The sequence below is a fragment of the Arachis hypogaea genome, chromosome 19, assembly GCF_003086295.3.
Source record: "Arachis hypogaea cultivar Tifrunner chromosome 19, arahy.Tifrunner.gnm2.J5K5, whole genome shotgun sequence".
Classification (NCBI taxonomy): Eukaryota; Viridiplantae; Streptophyta; class Magnoliopsida; order Fabales; family Fabaceae; genus Arachis; species Arachis hypogaea.
The window spans coordinates 114,981,069-115,003,763 of NC_092054.1; the positions used below are offsets into that span (position 1 = coordinate 114,981,069).

General features: G+C 30.9%; 1 pseudogene; it reads right to left on the bottom strand.

The window, feature by feature from the left end:
• Positions 1-7,719: 7,719 nt before the first annotated feature.
• On the bottom strand, positions 7,720-22,476 carry LOC112778636 (uncharacterized; annotated as a pseudogene).
• Positions 22,477-22,695: the final 219 nt, after the last annotated feature.

A 22,695-nucleotide genomic window follows, 5' to 3' on the forward strand; every position in this document is an offset into this window, starting at 1 on the left:
TAGATTTCAACAACCAGGAATAATAAAAAAATTAATTAAAAAATCTACAAAAATTATAACTTATAGAAAAACTTATATGGTAATAAAATAATAGATGAGATATCAACAAATTTGTTTAGGTGAGATTCTAAGAAAAGATATTTTTTTGAATTATTTTTTTTAAAAAATCTTATAGAAAAATAAAAATAATTTTATATTTAAATATCTCATAAAAAATATATTTTTATTTATCAATTATATTTGGTTATAACAATATAAAAGTATTTTTTATTTATTTATTATGTAAAAACATATTTTTTTAAAAAAATTTAAAAATATATATTGTAATTTCTCAAAAAAAAATTTAATTTTTTTATTTTTTGTCTTTCTAATGTTTTTACTTTATTAATAGAAATTTATCAAACAAGCTAAAAAAAAATCTTTTTCATCAATTTAATGACACCTAAACAAGCACAAAATAGATAAATAGATAGATAGATTGTCTAAGTCTATCGAACAATTTTCTTGAACAATCCATTTATATTCTTGAGCAATACAATTCTATTATGAGATAGACATAAATTGTAGACACCTAGTGTCTTTCTTCTGTTATAATAGGAGATTATTCCTTTCTTTAGGGGAGAAGAGAAGAAGAAGAATCTAAATTTAGGAGGCAGTACTTAAAATTTGTTATAATCAATTTATTTCCCTTTTTGGTGTCTAAACAATTCAAGAACAACCACCTGAGAAAAAAAATGGAAACAGCCTAATCAGCTGTGGTCACATCTCGAAGGAGAACTTGTTGAAGCTCTCCCCATGGCTCCAACCATTCACCATAATCAGAATTCAGAACCGCTCCAAGCTCCACGTACGCTTAGCTAACACAATTTACTTGCTCTCTGCTCAGTTGCACTCATAGAAGTGAAAACTTAAAATGCCTTTCAAGCTAACTCAAAAAGCTATATTAGAATCTAGAACATAATGATATATTAGCAATGATTTTGTTAAATCTTAGTATACACAGAAAAAAGTGTGGTTGAAAAGAAATACTTCTAAACCTGGACAACTGGATTTTAATTGTTGGGAATAAGACACCATTCTCCCTTGAGAAAACACTTTTGACAGAGAAATAAAATAGACACAATCACAACACAAGAATTTAACGTGGAAACTCCAATTACCGGAGAAAAAACCACGGCCGTTGTCAAATGACAACCAGAGAATATCACTATGTGAAAATTGTTACAACACATAGACTTCTTTCTCTCTAACACCGGCACCCCAGTACACCCACACTCTCTCAAAGCAAATATCTAACTACACCTCACAACACTCTCTAATCAAAGAGTACAGAGGAAAAGAAAAATCAGATACAAGCTTAAAGTGTTTCTGACTGGTGCAAAAACAAATGAAGAACTTAGCCTCATATTTATAACCTAGGCCACCCACTCCATTTGCTATCCTGAGCAATGTGGGACTAATTCAACCAAATCCTAACAATCTCCACCTTGATTGAAATAGTCACACATCTTCAGCTTCCATTGTCAACACCGACAATTCTTTGCTGCCATTGTCTATACCGACAATCATAGTTCAGAGAACTATCATACTCCACCATGAAAGTATACTCACTTGGAATTAGACCACTCCAAGCATTTCACCTTGGTACAGATCAAAACCTTGCTGAAAATTCATGGTGCAACTTTCAAATTGGCTTTTCCTAGAAGTTCTTCAGCCATCGACCTAACTCCGCCACACACCTTGCATCTCAACGCCAACCAATGCCCGTGTGCAATTGTGGACCCGATTGCCACAACTTATCCTTATTCATGGCAGTGCGGTAATACCATGAGAATACTTCTTGTCTTCTAGAGAACATCATCTTCTCTCATAGAGAGAGCAACCAGAGATCTTCTCCTTCAACGCCTTGTGCAAACCTGATTGTATCAACACATCCTTGACTTGTATTTGCCACAAGCCAAAATTGATTCTTCCATCAAATTTCTCTATTTCAAGCTTCACAGCACTTGAATATCCTGACATTGTTGCAACCGTATACTGGAATAGTATAACTCAACCGTAGACCGTGCACTAGGAAGGGTCCCCAGGAAAGAGAGGTGGGTCACAATGGACACACTTAAATACCAAGTCTTTCCTTAGCCAGAACCTTTCCAAATAGCACTCTCATAGTGTCATACTGCCTTCCAGCAACAACAACAGCAACCAAAGATCAACCTCAAGTCACAAGACAAAATTCTTTTCTGATGTGAAAGGTCAGACTAGGCTGCAACCACAGAGCATACTAAGAATAAATCTCACCGAACCGAAGCTCTTGATACCACTTGTTGGGAATAAGACACCATTTCCTCTTGAGAAAACACCTTTGACAGAGAAATAAAATAGACACAATCACAACACAAGAATTTAACGTGGAAACTCTAATTACCGAGAAAAAATCACGGTCGTTGTCAAATGACAACCAGAGAATATCACTATGTGAAAATTGTTACAACACATAGACTTCTTTTTCTCTAACACCGGCACCCCAGTACACCCACACTCTCTCAAAGCAAATATCTAACTACACCTCACAACACTCTCTAATCAAAGAGTACAGAGGAAAAGAAAAATCAGATACAAGTTTAAAGTGTTTCTGACTGGTGCAAAAACAAATTGGGAACTTAGCCTCATATTTATAGCCTAGGCCACCCACTCCATTTGCTATCCTAAGTAATGTGGGACTAATTCAATCAAATCCTAACATTAATTACTATAAATAACAACATAAATATTGCAAATCAATCATGGTAATGGTAAGCAGCAATTACAAGATTTGTTCCATGTCCATCGAGACTACATCTTAACATGTACAACATAAGACTATGGTTACACAAATTGCAGCCCCTTCAGTTTTAATATATTAGCCTAACAAGTTATTAACAAACGGGATTATCAACACTAAGAAGCATTAGAGTACCTAAGTTCATGTTGTTGACCAATAATCACTGCAAGAACATAGCCCCTCTTTAAAATGGTGGAACCTTTTAGCATCTCTTATGATGAGTTCTCTGCCCACAATCTTAGAAATAATTTTCAGTGCATTATGGCAATCGCCGCAAACTCGGAGGTTCCTAGAAAGCTAAGTTATCATAGTACCCCATGTAGTCAAATTTCGCTCTTGCATGGCATCGAACACATTTTGCGCCTTCAAAATATATCTAATATTTTATTATAAGTGCAGACATTGCAAAGCGTGTCTGTGTACAAATTCTTGCCTCTTCAAGAGCCTTATACTTAGGGGTGAGCATGGGTAGCGGGTATCCAATTACCCACCTGAATCTGAACTGAACCAATCAAATTGGTTCTGGAACCGATGGGTAATCGGGTCTAATCCGAACCAAATCAATGACATTTGTTGATGATTGGTTCGGATATCGATTTTGGGGGCGCGAAATCCGAACCAACCCGTATACTCGATCATTATTAATTAAATAATATATATATATGACTTTTTATGTGTTTTCTAACTCATAACCCTAATCTTATCTCACTAATGTTTAGATTTTAATGTGTTTTGGTTTTAGCTTCTTTCAAAGATTATTCACTAGACTTTTGTATTTAACTTCTAATATTTCTATTGCACTTTTATATTTTCATTAAACAAGATTATTTACTATTAATATGTTTGGATTTTGATGAGTTTAGTTTTTAATGTATTTGGTATTTAATATGTTTGTATTATTTCTGTTGATGTTACATGTTTATTGTATTTCTTGAATTTTTAAGATAAAAAATTGCCAATTTGATTTTTTTATGAATTTTAAAGTCATCGGGTACCCGCTACCCGAACCGAACCAATCCGCTCTTAATCGGTTTGGTTTGGTTCGGATACAAACACAAAAAAACGCAAATTCAAACCAAACCAAACCAATTACTTTTTAATCGGTTCGATTCTAATTTTACCTTGAACCCGAACCAAACCGACCTGTGCTCACCCCTACTTATACTCTCCACAGGAATGTGCAGTTTACCCAACAATTCCAAAACTTCAACAGAAACTATCATTAGATGCTTCAACAGTTGATCCCTGTACAATGCTGCATCCTTCCTCTGGGTTTATTGAGAGAGAAGTATTTCTGACGGAAAATGATGAATTTGTCATATTTTCAGTTATACACATTTCTTACAGCACAAGCTAACTGACTTCGAGGTCCTCCCAAATACTTGTAACAGCATAATAAACTCATGCTCACTCACCCTAACTACCTCCTGCTGACTCATCATCTTCGAACTCCTTGAACCTTCCAGAACCTTCTCATCATTCTCAGCATTTCCACCACGCGCAACGATATTATTATTATTGTTCGCATATTCATTATTTCTTCCAGGGAAAACCATGTCCATTTGCATTTTCTTGAGCAACGTAATCTTGACTTTGCCTATTTAATAGCTGGTTCTGATATGAACCTGAATTAATCTCAGCATTGTTTTGCATCTGATAACCGAAAGAATCATCAGTTGCAGAACCATGGAAAGAGAACTAAACAAACTAAGGGTTTTGATCAAATCTGAGAGTGGAGCCAACAACAACCATTGCGTAACTTCAAAAGAGAAATAATTCTATGTAGTGAGGCATTATTAGAAGACATTGATGGAAGAATTGAAATCACATGAGAAATTTCAACTGTGCAAAAACTCGGAATTGAAATCAGAATAAAAAAGGTCCGATTTTTGCGATGGAATTTTAGGTCTAAACGGAATTTTGTAATACACAAAGTTTTATTATGAACGACAAACGCAACTACAGCAAGCCTTTCCCTTCTCTGGTGCCGGTGAAGAAATCAGTCTCAAATGTGCTTGCTGCATATTCAAAGAGAGTGAAGAGTGTGGTTTTTTGTCATAATGGGTAATGGGCTTTTTGTGACAGACATAATGGATAATTGGCTTAACAAGACATCGTTTTTTTTAATCCAAATGAATCAAATTTACCCTAAATTGGTGCTCCCCCTTTTCATTTTTCAATATGAAAAAACGCTTTTGGTGTATCCAAGAGACTCAACAGGAATGATAGTAGTTTAGGTTGTTTAATATTAACTATTATAGCTAGGATTTGTTGTACAAAATCATCTCTGTGTTTACAGAAATAAAAAATTGGAGCGTTCATAAAATTTAAACGTGTTTTTCACCCTTCAAATGCTAAAACAAATACACCCGATAACATATTGAGTATAATTAGGGAATGAAAATGAATTACCTATTGGATTTTTTTTTTTTTTACCGAAAATAGGAAGACTCAAACTCGTAATTTCTTAGATGAGTATGGGGAGACTATCCATTTGAACTATAGCTTCTTGGCAATTATTTATCGGTTAATATTAATTAAATTTTGAAATTTTATTTTTAACTCATATTAATATTCAAATCAACATTAAAATCCACATAATACAAGAACATCCAAAACTCCATTAAAAAAATTCCAAAGTAAAATAAAATATTCAAAATTAACAGTGATTTTGTTGAAAGTCATTAGTAATATATATTTGGTATTAAAGTCAGATTTTGACCCGTGCAAGTGAAAAAAAAAAGATGAATAAAAAAATTATTTAAAAAAAAAAAGTTAGTAGAAATTGATTATGGAAAAATTAAAGTACGTTTCGTTTGTGTTTTTTTTTTTAATTATTTTTAGAATTTTCTGTTTTTAGGATTTTTTTTAAGAAAAAGAGAAAATTATAAAAATAATAAAATTATTTTTTGTTTTTATTTTTTTATTTTTTCTTTACAAAATTAAAAAAAATAAAAAAATAGACCAAATGTACTCTTAATTTTCTATCCTTTTTCTATGAAAAATACTAGAAAGCTTTAATGTAAAAAAAAATCTTGACTAATATTAATTTAAATATAAAACAAAATTAAAAAATATTAATCACCTAATATTTTTTATTACTTATTGTATTATTTATAGTATATTTGTCTTAATAAACTCTACTCCTTATCTTTATTGGAAAACTAGTATTTTTATCCGCAATAACATTACGAAAATATAAATCTTTTAAAATTACGTTGGCTTTGTCTCGACGTTATATACTATGACACAAAAAATTTATAAAATCAAATTACTTTTACAAAAAAATCGTAGGGGATGTCCCCGTCGGTTAAGAAAAAAAATTAAATAATTAGATTTTTAGTTATTATTTTCATGTGAAAGAGTTTAACTTTTTACTAATAATTAATTTTAATATTTATTATCTAAAATTTGAAAAATTTTAATGTGTATACTGTTATATTTGATTAGGTGTTAAGTCTGTTGCACAAATAGAAATAATTAATTTTTATGCTTGGTATTTAAAAAGATTTTTTCTCTCTATGTATATAAAAATATAATTAGATATTAGCATAAAAAATTAAAATTATATTCATAATTATAAAATTAACTCAAAATATTTTTTTTTTAAATAATTGAATCTTGATTCTAATTTTTAATTACAACATTAGTATTCTCTTTAAATTATATTTAATAAATATTTGAAGAAAGAGAAGTAAAAATATAGATTAGAAAGATAAGCAGTAAAAAATTAAAATTAAATAACAAATATTATTATTATAATAATAATAATAATAATAATAATAATAATAATAATAATAATAATAATAATAATAATAATAATAATAATAATAATAATAATTTTCTTTGGCCAATGAGTTATAACTCAAATGGCATAGTCTTTCCATACTCATCTAAGAGGTCGTGGGTTTGAGTCTCCCTATCTTTGGTAAAAAAAAATAATATTTTTATTTGAATTATATTGTTTTGTTAATTTTATTTTTTGTAGAAGAGAAAGATAGAGAAAAATAGAAAGGGAGAGAAACATAAAGAAGAAGAATGAGAGATGAAGTTTGCTAATTTTGGAAGAAAAAATTTTATTTTAATTGTAATGAAAAATATCTGATAACACATTTTAATTTGTCAAATTACTAAGATAAAATATAAATTATAAATTATATATAGAGTGAGAAAGGTAGAGAGAAATAGAAAAAGGGAGAGAGATAGATAAGAGAATGTAGAAAAAGAGTTTATTAATTTTAGAGAAAAATATTTTCTTTTAATTTTAATAAGAGAGTATCATGTGACACATTTTGGTTATTAAATTAGTTATTAATATATAATATAGCTATATTTCAATTTCAATATTTCAGTTTTAATTTGAATTTAATTTAAATATAAGTAAAAAATATCATGTTACATATTTTAATTTTTAAATTTATAATTAGTCGACAAAGCTTAAACAAAATTATTGGGGAGAAGCAAAATATTTTAAAATAAAATTATATAATATTATTTATATTAGTTATTTTTAGGGTTAAGTACTTTTTTTGTCCCTAAAGTCTGGGGTGAAAATCAAATTCGTCCCCGACTTTTTTTTGTTATTAAAATCATCCCAACATTATAAAATGTTATAAAATCGTCCTTTTTTATCTCAATTTTATTTTTTTTACCAAATTACCCTTAACTATTAATAAAAAATAAAAAATATATTAAAAAAAACAAAAACAAAAACAAAAATCTCCTCCCCCACCCCCACCTCCGATGTCTCTTTCCAGTGAGAAAACCCAGCTTCTTCCTCTTCTTCTTCAACTTCAACACCGCCACCCTCCTCCGCCCTCCCCTCGCGCTCTCTCTCCTCTACTCCTCCACCATCAGCAACTCCACTCTTGACCCCTTAACGCCTCTCACTTCTAAAAACAGATAGAGCTCCCTCAAGACCTTTCGACCATACTACAAGATCGAGCCAACCGAAGGGTGAGACTGCCTCCAAGCACACTAGGCTCCGTCTCAACAACAGCTTCGCACTCACAAGGCTTCCTGTAGCCAGGGCAGAGAGCATCTTCTTCAAGAATCCTCTTATGGCAAAAGAGGCAAAGCCGAAAGCCACACAAGCAAGGCAAGAAACTCGTGTCTGTCAAATCGAGATCCTCACAGCATATAGGACATGATGATGGCATAGCAGAGCGACTCCAAAGAACACCACCACTGCAACGTCGGTCGGAGATTAGCAAGCTGTGCTGCTTGGACAAATTGGGTAAACTCTGGGGTCGAAATGCATCACCAGCCCTCCAAGCTCGGCAATTACTAGTCCAAGGAACCAAATTAGCACTCTCAGGTTTCAAATTCCGAGACCCTGAATTCGGCCCCTGTTTGGATCTTCACAGTTCGATGAAGTCATTTGTACAACGGATTCATTGCCGTGTGAAAGAGGTGAATCAGAACAAGGGTTCTGGCGCTTGTCATTGGTGGCTAGAGCATCTACCACAGCCTCCCAATCATCCAAGCAACCATCATCACCTTCTTCTTCCCCTCCTCCTTTTTCTTCATCGTCATCTTCTTCTGTTATGTTTCCAGAGCAACACCCAGCGCTGCTGTAACTACTGCTGCTCCCGCTACTTCTAGTGTTAATGAGAATGTTAATGAGGAAGGGAGGGTTAATGGGAAGTGATGATCATGGTGGGATGAAGCTTAATTTTTTTTTTTTTTTTTGTTAAAGGGACGGGGATGGGTTTCATTTTTTTGTTAAGGGGATGGGGATGGGGATGGGGTGCGGTCGGGTGGAGTTGGGGTTGGGTTTTGTTTTTATTTTTAATATATTATTTATTTTTTTATTAATAGTTAAGGGTAATTTGGTAAAAAAATAAAATTGAGATAAAAAAATGACGATTTTATAATGTTTTGTAACGTTGGGGATGATTTTAATAACAAAAAAAGGTTGGGGACGAATTTGATTTTCACCTCAGACTTTAGGAACGAAAACAGTACTTAACCCTTATTTTTAAGTTTGTTACTAGTATGATAAAAAATAAATAAAAAAAGTTATGATTATAAAAAAATTAAAATATTATAAGTCGTAAAATATATAAAAAATTTAGTTAGAGACAATAAATATTAAAAATTATAATATTTATTGAATATTTGAATATATTTTTTTAGAAAAAAATTCAATTAAAATATTAATAAAATATAAAATAAATACTAAATTTAATATATAAAATGTTACCCAATTTATTAAAGACTTGTAAATTCTTTATTAATTTATACAAATATAATTAAATTAATATATATTTAATTATTTTTATGTTTTGTCTAATGTAAAAAAAATTAAATTTAAAAGATCAATAAAATCTAAAATAACACTAACTTACATAATAAAAAAAAAAAAAAAAAAAAAAAAAAAAAAAAAAAACTAAATAAACAAGGTTGTAGTTGTATGAAAATAGTGAGTAATAATAAAATTGTGGTAGTATCAAATATGACTTTGTTAAGTTATCAAGTTCATTCCAACTTTGTCTATTATTAGTTCAACATACATGTTAAGTTTGAAATAAAAATATGTTGAAAAAATGAAAGAATATAATGATAATTAATTGAACTAATTTCATTTTCTATTTATATACTACTCATATTTTTATAAAATATTTGGGGGTCATGATCCCATTGTCTTAGAGAAGTTCTGTTACTAATAATAATGATATATAAAAGATGAAAAAATTTAGAGGACCAATAAATTTTGTGACTTTTAGTCATCAATTAATTATCAATAATATTTTTAGTGTGAGATTGTATTTAATGGTATAAAATTATTTAATTTTTTTTTTATGGTTAAGTACTAGTTAAAAATTGACAAAAATGTTGGCCTCCTAACACTCCTCATAAAAGATAGAGAATAAGTGAAGAAATGAGAAAAATAAAGAAGAGAAAAAAAAAAAGAGTACTCTTCAATTTAAAAAAAAAATTTAATTTCAATTACAATAACATATTTTAATTATAAAATTAATAATATATAATAAATATATCTTTTTCCTTTAAGAATTAATAATAAAGAAGTAAAGCACAATCACCATATATAATTTACGTGAAAAAAAATATTTCTAATTAAATTTAAGAGGAAAAAAACAACCACCGTTATCGAACGATAATCAAAGGAATAGTGTATAAATATTTGTATAGTCTATTATCTATATATTATATATTTTATTATATATTACTAATTTTATAATTAAAATATATTATAAATTAAAATTTTTTATTACAATTAAAATTAAATTTTTTTTTAAATTAAAGAGTTATCTTTTGTTCCTATCTTTTTCTTTATTTTTTTATTCTTTTATTCATAGTATCTTTTTTATATATCATTATTAATAACTAATTACAAATTTGACCATCAAAATATGTAACATGACATTTTATAATTATATTTACATAAAATTAAAATTAAAATATTAAAATTAAAATTAAAATATAATTATATTATATATATATATATTACTAACTAATTTAATAACTAAAATATGTCACATGACACTCTTTATTAAAATTGAGAGGAAATATTTTTTTCCAAAATTAATAAACTCCCTTCCTATATTCTCTTATCTACCTTTCTCCCTTTTTCTATTTCTCTCTATCCTTTCTGTTTTATATATAATTCATAATTTATATTTTATATTAATAATTTGACAAACCAAAATATGTCATTAGATATTTTTTATTACAATTAAAATAAATTTTTTCTTTTTAAAATTAACAAATTCTTTCTCTCATTCTTTTTATTTATCTTTCTCTCTCTTTTCTCTCATTTTCTATTTTTTTCTACTTTTCTGTTCTAAAAAAATAAAATTAACAAAATAATATAGTTCAAATTAATAATATTATTATTATATGCATATTTTTATTTAGTTTTAAATTTTTACTACATATCTTTCTAATCTATATTTTTACTTCTCTTCCTTCAAATATTTATTACATATAATTTGGAGAGAACACTAATATTGTTATTAAAAGTTCAAATCAAGTTCAATTATTTTAAAAAAATTAATTTTGAATTAATTTATAACTATCAATATAATTTTTTTATGCTAATATCTAATTATATTTATATATAGAGAGAGAGAAAAAATATTATTTTTAAATAACAAACATAAAAATTAATTAATTATGTAACAGACTTAGTACCTAATCAAATGTAAACATATACACATTAAATTATTTTAAATTTTAGTTAATAAATATTAAAATTAATTATTAGTAAAAAAATAAACTCTTTCACATAAAAATAATAATTAAAAATATTATTATTTGTTTTTTTTATCTACTGTCATTCTGATCTTTTTAGCCGATGAAAATTTTTGTTCCCTACGACATTTTTATAAAAATAATTGATTTTATAAATCTTTTATGTCATAATCTATAATGTTATGACAAAATTAACATAATTTTAAAAAAATTTATATTTCCGTAATATTATTACGAATAAAAATACTAATATAGACTACTTTCAACCACTAAATTACATCAATACACCCACATTCCTATACATACAAATATCTAACCAAACATCTCACGCCTCTAATATAACAGAATTGGAATGACGGCATGAAATTGCAATAAGAAATCTAGAGTCTTTTATATATAATATTCCGAAGTTGCTTAAAGCGAAAATGGAAATATTGGGTCTGGATAATATCGAGCATCAATAATAATTTCTTTGTCCATTTCTTAAATAGTAGTTGAAAATATCTAAATAGACTCTAATACTTAAATTATTAAAAATATTGATAAAGTGTAATAAAAATTAAATTGAATATTACTTAAATTTTAAAAGATTTTATTTGGATGACTTCTTTTTTACATACTGAAGTAGTGGAAGAAAGTTCTTTACTTATCCCCTCGGCCAAAAAGTCAGGTCAAATATAAAGTTTTAGAACCTAACTTCAGCCTAGGGTGTGTATGAGTCGGGTAAAACCGAGTTTGATGTGACTTAGATTCGATCTGAAATATATACCGGATTTTTTTATTAGACTCAAATCCGACCTTAGACCCGATGAAATCTATACACTTTCAGGCCACAATTATACCGGATAAAAACCGGGTGAAAACCGAGCCGTTAACATTACATTACCTTAATACCTTCTTATAAACTAGCATGTGAAAATATCCAAATTTTCAAGGTTCCAACTATTATTTGATATGGTAAAATTTACTTAGAAAAATATAACAAGAACTAACTTTTCTCTAAAATTAAAGCATAACCATAATCAATACTAATATTGTATAATAACACCAAATATTTAAATTAATACAAATAACACAATATTATGCATTAGTCTAAAATCTTATACATTTTAAACATAAAACATTAACTTATAGTTTTATAATAACTAATAACACAAAATATTAAGGTTTACAACACTTAAATTCCACATAAGAATAGCCATCATCCATCACTAATAACATAAAATATTAATTGTGTATGATGATCGGGTCACCGGGCCGACTTCGGGTGACCCGAGCCATGACTCGGACCCGACTTGAAATAATGACCGGGTCTATTTTTAAGACCCTTACCCATCCTTAGACCCGATGAAATCACACCAAATTAGCCCCTAAAATATTCGGAACCGGACCGAATCTTCGGATCGGATCGGACCATACACACCCCTACTTCAGACCTTGAGTGCGGCGACCCATGGGATAGAGGGACTTGTCTAATTTGTTGGCTTAGATTGGACGAAATGGACTTAATTAGCCAGTCACTCTCTATGATGTATTTTTGGGTCTCTAATATTTTTATGTAGACAAATAGTTTAATATTAAGACTAATTTAATTTGTCTAGATAATAAAATTTTTAAAATTTATTTAGTAATTAAAATTTATTAAAATTAACATGCCTAATAAAAAAATTCATTCAACAAATTTGAGATATTAATTTTATATATATATCACACTCATCTTTTACCTTTGAAACATGAGTATATTTGTAACACCCTCACTATTAGAACGTCACGCTTTCGACTGCGCCACTCTGATAGCTTGGATATTATGACGACTTTAACCATATTTTGTACTAAAATAAGAGCATGTTTAAAACTTAAAACCGCGTAACCTTTCAAAACACTTTTTAATTGAAAACATATATATACATACAGACTAGATACAATACTTTAAAATTATATATATATATAACAACAACTTAAAAACATACACATCACAATTTTCTATCCCTCTTACAAAATTGGTAAAGATAAAGGCGAGGAGAAATTAATAATAACTAAGATAATACAAAGATATCGAATAAATAGAAAATAAAATAAACTCTTCCGAACTTCGTCCCCCATATCCTGAAAAGGAAAAATCTGTAGGGGAGTGAGAACATCGTCCTCGCTGGTTCTCACTATAGGGTTACAGAATTTCTATAATAAGAGACGAAAAAATAAAACTAATTTTAAGGTACAGTGACCATTGCTCGTGTTACGTGCCTTTTAGAAAACCAAAGAGATAACATAAAAAAAATCCGTTTCAAAAGAAAAATCGGCTAATTATCTAAAATTTAGAAAACCTTTTTCTCTATTATAAAAATCTTAAAATCTTTCCTAGATAGTATAACTGTCCCAAACATAGATTCATTAAGTATATGTTGAACCAGTTTGATTTTTCATACTTTACTAAGACATAAACATAAAAGTTACCTAAGCTGTATAAATGATCATCCTATCCCAAGTATAGGTTCATTAAGTCTATGTTGAACCAGTTAGATATTTTATACAGAACTAGATCTCAAACATACTAGTCACGACCTCAAGCCCAAACAACTCAATTAGCATCCAAATCACCACAATCCAAACAATTTAAGTCACAAACACAAGTAAAGAGATTCAAACACAATCAAAGTAGTTACATCAAGTATGGCAATTAGCAGTTAAACATAATTATTCACATAGGCAAACCAATTACAATATGCACACTAAAACAATGTCACATAGATGCAAATGATGAATGTCTGTCCTACTGGCTGTGATATCACATGTCACTTCAACTGCCAATCTGACACATCCCCATGGATATCGTGCCCGGCATACGGTCCAGGGATATAGTGTCCGGCACATTCTTATGATTCCGAAAGGATGTGAGCGGGATACTCTACCTCTGACCTCACTTATCCCATGGATATAGTGCCAGGCACACTCTTGCGACAAAAAAATCTGCCATGCCAAGGATATAATGCCTTGCACGCTCTCAATATCCAATAATCAAACAGGCTCAAACTCTTATTTCAATAATTATTCTTGACTCATTTACTTTCAATTAACAAACGTGTTCAGTTCACATCTTGCTAAGAATCACTTTTCTCAAGCTATTTTTCTTTTCAAAATAGAGCCACTTTCTGCAACATCTTTCCAAAACTTCCAAACAACTTCAAACCATGGCAAATTCAAAATCTCTTCTGAAATACTCAAAATCATTCGTTTTCAAACCATTCACTCAATCACTTAAAAATCAAAAGTTATTAATTAAAATCCATGGCAAGGTCTCAAGACTTTAGGGAAAAAACAACCGACCTCATCTCCTTAAATTGAGTAAAGATTCTTAAAAATCATTATTTTCTTAATTTGAATTATTCAAAGGAAGTTTTTAAACTAAATCAAAACCAAATCATGTGAATTAGAAGTTCCAAACCAAGTTAAAATCCAAAACAATCTCAATTTCATTCTTGAAACCAATTCTTTTAACTTTTTCCAAAAACATCACAGAACGACATCATTCAATCAAAGTCCATTTTCTCTTAAATTCATTAAAGCTCTTCTGAACAAATTCCTTAAGAAACATAAACCCTTTTTATATATAAAATCGATCTTAGGACATAATACTTTTCTTAAGTAATTTAAAATCGTAAAGTAATTTTTTTCTGAATAAATTGAACTCAAGACATGTTTTTCTCAAATAAATTAAATTTGAAACATACTATTTTCTTAATAAATCAATTAATACAATTTTTCAAATTCAAACTTTCTAAATAACATTTCAAATAAAGTTTCAAATTTTATAGAAAATTCGACAACACCTCCCCTAAAATTTAGAATTTGCTACCATTTTTGGGTCCCAACCAAACCAATCATCAACCCTTTCTAACGGGTTCAAAACCAAATCAGTTTCCAATAAAACGAACTTCAGACTTTCAAGTATTAAAATCATTTCAAAACCAAACCAGTAAAAAATCTCCAATTTAATAAAATCAGACAATATTCCAATCAAATAGACAACCATATTCATCCAAGACAAATCAAACAATTCATAAGACTTACATAATCACTAGAAAAGTATTTCACACATAATATCAATTTATAACAATTCCAATTTAAGATAAATTAGTTTTTATAAAAAGTCCCTACCTCAACTCATAGAAACCATAACCCAAACGCGTCAACGGAACTTTTTCTCTCATCCCGAAACCAATGGCAACCGCAACCTCAGTCCCTAACGACTCTCACAGCAATCACAGCAACTTAAAAGCGACATGCAACAATCAGAACTCGAACCTACATTACCAAACCTCAGAGTTTATAACCCACATAACAGAATATTAACGCATGGGTTTTTGAAACATAAATACTTACTGTAATGACAAAACGAAGCGACTGACATTCTGAATCGACCCGCCAGCAGCTCCGACAATAACCTCGAGCGACAGCGGCGAGCAAAACCCCGGTGACGGCGACTATAATAACCACGCAGCATCAAAAATCTTTCCGGAACCCAAAAGAACAGAAACCAACTTAAAATTCTTCCCGGTAGTGGATCTCAGTAGCGATAGTAGCGTTCTCCGGCCTCGGCAGCCGGTTGGTTCCTCCTCCAGCAGTGGCTTCCCTTCCAGGTTCTCTCTCTCACTCGCAGATCCTCTCTCTCTCTCTCTCTCCACGGCTCTGCTTGATGGCGACTGACTCAGAGGTGGCGGCGATGACACGTACAGCAGCAGTCTGCGATGATGACGACGGCAGAGACCTGACGAAGCTGGCAACAACTGGCTTCCTCCATGCTCGTGAGCACAACGGCGGCGATGAAGAGGATCGGCGACAGTGACGCTGGCGGCGTTGGCTACCCTCGGCAACGACGAAGACGACACGGACAGCAGCAACGGCGCGACGCTCCTCGTGGCGCCTTCCTCACTCGCGCGTCTCTACTCCGGCAATGGGCTGAACGGCAACGATGATGGGATGGTGGCGGCGCAGACAGCTTCTCCCTCTCCACCGGCACCCCTCTCCCTCTCGGATCTCCTTCTCCCTTCCTCCTTCCTTCTTTCCCTCTTCCTTCCTTTCTTTCTTTCTTTCTGCCGTTAGGTAAGGGGTAAAGGTGGCTAGGGTTTTGGTGAGTGTGTGTGAGTGTGCTGAGTGTGTGGCTGAGGGGGTTGGGTAACTAGGGTTAGGGTTAGGTCAAAAATTATGGTTTTGATTTGGAGATTTTGGGTTTAATTAGAGTAAGGTAATTTTATTAAAATTGGGACATAGAGTATTAATTTAAAATCTAAATTAAATTTTTAAAAATTACTTTAGAATATTATTTGTTGTATTAAAATACTAATTGATTATCAATCAATTACTCTAATTAAAAATACATGGTAATATAATTAATTTTCTTTATCGATCATCCTTAAAAGTTAAAGTATTAAATTATATAAATATAAATTATTTGAATCAAATCATATAAAATTCTTATTAATTCATAACTACCAACTTTATCTTCTAAATATAGAAAATAGTTTAATAATTATAAATTATATATAATTCCAATTTAAATAGCCAAACCTCATTATTTTTGAATTTCTATAACTTTAAAATTGTAAATAGAAAAATAATCCATAATTATAGAGTTTGGATAAAAACCTTAACTAATTTCAAATCCAATTAATCGAAACTGCCTTTAATTATTTTCAATAAAATAATTTCTGAAATTAAAACTGTAAATAAATATATAATTTGAAATTAGTTCATAATAATACTTTTCAAAAGCTCTGGTCTTACATTCCACCCACCTTATAAAAATTTTCGCTCTCGAAAATTAAAGTACTACATAAGATAATACATAGTTTTAGCACTCTACCTTTTAAATACTTTTTAGAAAAGTATTTAAAAGTATGGTGTAAGGTAGAAGATACAAGATAGGCTCGATGCAATGGTTTCAAGGCTTTACAAAAACTTGAAGGAACAAATTAGGATGCAAGTCAAGATAGGCATTCACAAAGCAAAGCTATAGTTAATGTGGCAAAAGGCTACAAAGCAGGCTGGTATTAAAACAACGGGTAAAACGTTCGCTCACGGATCTCGTACCCACTCAGAACTTCAACTTTCTAACTCCATCAATCACTTCACAACCCCATAACCGGTCACAAGCCTAACATCCGCAAATCCCGTTTGCGAGAAACAAAACTCCCACGATTTCTCATAACGTTGGACACTTACCGCTTTACCTTCCATATCCACAAACCACGTCTTAAAGAACTAACGCATCATATTACTATGCCTAAAGGTCGCACGTGACATTAAAATAATTCTCGAGTTTACTCAGAAGGGTACTAAACCTTAGAAAAGGACAAGCGACAAGGACAATATCCGCAAGAACTTGAAAGGATTGTTGGGAACACAAGCAATCAAGGATGTACAAGGAATGAAGAGTGCCGAAAAGAAAATCACTTTGACAACCTAAAAAATGACCCACAAATCAAAGAAGTTCAATAGGAACGATGAAAAACAGTGCAGTAGTTTAAGCAAAATTAAACTGAGTCAAAGAAGTATGAGGTTTACAAAAGAAGAATGTCTAAAACCGAAGACAAAGCTTACAAGACTCAAGAGTAGGATTAAAAATACTTTCGAATGCATTGCTCATGAAGAGTGAAAAACTTTTCAAAAATTATTCCACGTTTTCAAAGAAAAAGTGTGCATCAAACACGTGTAAAAGAATAATAAAAGTATAAATGGGGCATTACTTTAATACAATTTTATGTTGAAATAGATTGTGTAGAGTTTTAAAACAAAATGAACACTAGTTTGGCTAAAAGTAAAATATTTTCTCAAATATTTAGAAAGATAGTTAGGTGCACAACTTAACCAAAAGCAAGCATAAAACTCAGAAGAAAATCAAATGTTTGTTCAAAATTCTCAAAGTTCATATTCAAACAAACGTGTATAAAAGTTATGGCAAGGATAAAAGAAGAAGTCAAATTATATTTAGAAAAGAAAATTTGAGGTAAATTTTTTTTTGTAAACACACTTTCAGCAAAAACAAGGTTCCGCGTACGCGAGTGCGCGAACAGAAAGGCTGGTCCGCGTCGCGTCCCAACTGCCGCATACGCGAGTGTCTGAAATAGTTCATCTTCGCATACGCACGCCTGTGTCGCGTACGCATGATAAGATTTTTAGAGCTTCATATAAAGAAGTGCATGCTAAAACAACTTTATCAAAATTTAAAGAATGGTTTCAACTATAATCAAGTTAGACGAAAATTTGATTTACAGTTTCTTTAAGAGAAATCAAAATTTCTTTAAAAAAGTTCAAAACAAAACTCCGAGAGTATACTTGAAATCACCACCTCAAAAGAATCCTTCAAGAAGATTAAAACGCGCTAAAAAAGAAATCAACTCATCAATAGCAAACTCTCAAGAAGGAATCTTTGACTAAAGAACTCTAGTAAAAACAATAAGAAGATAAACAGTGCATTAAATTGGAACAAATTCAGGCTGACTCAGATAAGAATGAGATTTACAAGAGAAGGGAGACTGAGATTAATGGTAATGCTCACGCGATGTAAAAGAATAATTAAAAATAGAATCAAATATGACATCTATAAAAATGAAAAGCTTAAGAAGGAATTGGTCCGTTCTTAAAAAGAAAGATATGAGTCCAATATTTTCAGAAGAACAACAAATGTGTAAATAATGTGTTATGCTAAACCAAATTCAACTTAAAATAAATTAGGTGAAGTTTGCCAAATGAAGATCAACTGGAATAAAGGCGAAAATTCTTTCTTTCAAGAATTTTGAAAAATACCTAAGTACATAATCAAGTAAAGATATGCATAAGAACTGTAGTAAAGTTATTAGAAAAGTCAAGTTGTAATTTTTTTTTAAAATAAGTATATTTCCGTAGATCAATAATAGGCAATGCATTGGAAACAAACAATTTTAAATTGCATAAGGAAGTTTCAAAGCTTATATAGAGAAATGTATATAGAATCAAAAGCGATTTTTATAAAAATTTAAAGAATGTCTGTAAATATAGTCAAATAAGAGAAAATTGAATCACAACTTCTTTAAGGGACTCGGAATAAGAACTTAAAAGGCACACTGCATCAAAACAAGTTTAAAATTATATCGAAAAATACACGAATCAAGAAGAAAAGTTTTAAATAGAGAAAGGTAGATACATCAAGGATTTCAAGTAAGCATATACAATTAGGATCAAACAAGAATGCATATGAACAGAGGAATAGGGTTGGAAAAACCAAACTACTTTCCAAAAGAAAAGGCAACAAGAACTTCAAAATAGGCTAGGAAAGAACAAGTCACATGACTCCAACAGAATTTAGGATACATAAATGAGTAACCTCGAGAAATAGTTTCTAATGTTCCCAAAACCCATGATGAGCGTTACCTATTACTCGTATATCGTCTATGGCAACCCATTAGTGCTTCCATATACATAATGCACTAGTTTTAAGCCAGCCAAACTTAATACCAGGAATTATGCAATGCCATACTAATAACATTAATCAATAGACCGTCATGTGCATAAATCTCTAATTCTCATTATTCGATCAAGACTACTACATGACAGACGCTCATAGTATGCAACTGAAGCATAGTCAGTCTATTCCTTAGGCTCTATAGGAAAGACTACTCTGATACCACAAATGTAACACCCTCACTATCAGAACGTCACGCTTTCGGCTGCGCCACTCTGAGAGCTTGGATATTAGAACGACTCTAATCATATTTAGTACTAAAATAAGAGCCTGTTTAAAACTTAAAACCGCGTAACCTTTCAAAACACTTTTTAATTGAAAACATATATATACATACAGACGAGATAAAAATACTTTAAAATTATATATATATATATATATATATACACACACACATAACAACAAATTAAAAATATACATATCACAATTTTCTATCCCTCTTACAAAATTGGTAAAGATAAAGGCGAGGAAAAATTAATAATAACTAATTTAATACAAAGATATCGAATAAACAGAAAATGAAATAAACTCTTCTGAACTTCGTCGCCCATATCCTGAAAAGGAAAAATCTGTAGGGGAGTGAGAACATTGTCCTCGTTGGTTCTCACTATAGGATTACAGAATTGCTATAATAAGATACATAAAAATAAAGCTATTTTAAAGATACAGTGACCATTGCTCGTGTTACGTGCCTTTTAGATAACCAGAGTTAACATAAAAAAATTCGTTTCAAAAAGAGAAATCAGCTAATTATCCAAAATTTAGAAAATCTTTTTCTCTATTATAAAAATCTTAAAATCTTTCCTAGATAGTATAAATGACCAACCAGTCCCAAACATAGGTTCATTAAGTATATGCTGAACCAGTTTGATTTTCATACTTTACTAAGACATAAACATAAAAGTTACCTAAGCTGTATAAATGATCATCCTATCCCAAGCATAGGTTCATTAAGTCTATGATGAACCAATTAGATATTTTATACAGAACTAGATCTCAAACATACCAGTCATGACCTCAGGCCCAAACAACTCAATTAGCATCCAAATCACCACAATTCAAACAATTTAAGTCACAAACACAAGTAACGAGGTTCAAACACAATCAAAGCAGTTACATTAAGTATGCCAATTAGCAGTTAAACATAATTATTCACATAGGCAAACCAATTACAATATGCATACCCAAATAATATCACATAGATACAAATGATGAATGTTTGTCCTACTGCCTGTAATATCACATGTCAGTTCAACTGCCAACCTAACACATCCCCAAGGATATCGTGCCCGGCACACGGTCCAGGGATATAGTGTCCGGTACATTCTTATGATTCCGAAAGGATGTGAGCGGGATACTCTACCTCCAACCTCACTTAACCCATGGATATAGTGTCAGGCACACTCTTGCGACAGAAAAATCTGCCACGCCAAGGATATAATGCCCTGCACACTCTCAATATCCAATAATCAAACAGGCTCAAACTCTTATTTCAATAATTATTCTTGACCCATTTACTTTCAATTAACAAACGTGTTCAGTTCACATCTTGCCAAGAATCACTTTTCTCAAGCAATTTTTTTTTTCAAAACAGAGCCACTTTCCGCAACATCTTTCAAAAACTTCCAAACAACTTTAAACCATGCCAAATTCAAAATCTCTTCTGAAATACTCAAAATCATTCGTTTTCAAACCATTCGCTCAATTACTTAAAAGTCAAAAGTTATTAATTAAAATTCATGGTAAGGTCTCAAGACTTTAGGAGAAAAACAACCAACCTCATCTCCTTAAATTCAGTAAAGATTCTTAAAAATCATTGTTTTCTTAATTTGAATTATTCAAAGGAAGTTTCAAAACCAAATCAAAACCAAATCATGTGAATTAGAAGTTCCAAACCAAGTTAAAATCCAAAACCAATCTCAATTTCATTCTTGAAACCAATTCTTTCAACCTTTTCCAAAGACATCACAAAACGACATCATTCAATCAAAGTTCACTTTCTTGTAAATTCATTAAAGCTCCTTTGAACGAATTCTTTAAGTCCAATTCAAAACATAAACCCTTTTTATATATAAAATCAACCTTAGGACATAATACTTTTCTTAAGTGATTTAAAATTGTAAAGTAATTCTTTTCTAAATAAATTGAACTCAAGACATATGTTTTTCTCAAATAAATTAAATTTGAAACATACTATTTTCTTAATAAATCAAATAATACGATTTCTCAAATTCAAACTTTCTAAATAATATTTTAAACAAAGTTTTAGATTTTATAAAGAATTTGGCAGCGCCTCCCCTAAAACTTGGACTTTGCCACCATTTTTGGGTCCCAACCAAACCAATCATCAACCCTCCTTTCTAACGGGTTCAAAATCAAATCAGTTTCCAATAAAACGAAATTCATACTTTCAAGTATTAAAATCATTTCAAAACCAAACCAATCAGAAATCTCCAATTTAACAAAATCAGACAATATTCCAATCAAACTGACAACCATATTCATCCAAGACAAATCAAACAATTCATAAGACTTACATAATCACCAGAAAAGCATTTCGCACATCATATCAATTTATAATAATTTCAATTTAAGATAAATTAGTTTTTATAAAAAGTCCCTACCTCGACTTGTCAAAACCATAACCTAAACGCGTCAACAGAACCTTTTCTCTCATCCCGAAACCAATGGCAACCGCAACCTCAGTCCGTAACCACTCTCGCAGCAACCACAGCAAATTAAAAGCGACATGCAACAATCATAATTCAAACCTACGTTACCAAACCTCAGAGTTTATAACCAATATAACAGAATACTAATGCAGGGGTTTTCGAAACATAAATACTTACTGTAATGACAAAACGAAGTGACCAAAACTCTGAATCGACCCGGCAGCAACTCCGACAATAACCTCGAGCGACAGCAGCGAGCAAAACCCCATTGACGGTGACTGTAATAACCACGTAGTGTCGAAAATCTTTCCGGAACCCAAAAGAATAGAAATCAACTTAAAACCCTTACCGGTAGTGGATCTTAGGGGCGGTAGTGGCGTTCTCTAGCGGCAGAGGCTCGATGGCGCGGTTGGTTTCTCCTCCAACAGTGGCTTCCCTTCCAGGTTCTCTCTCTCACTCGTCTCTCTCTCTCCACGGCTCTGCTTGAT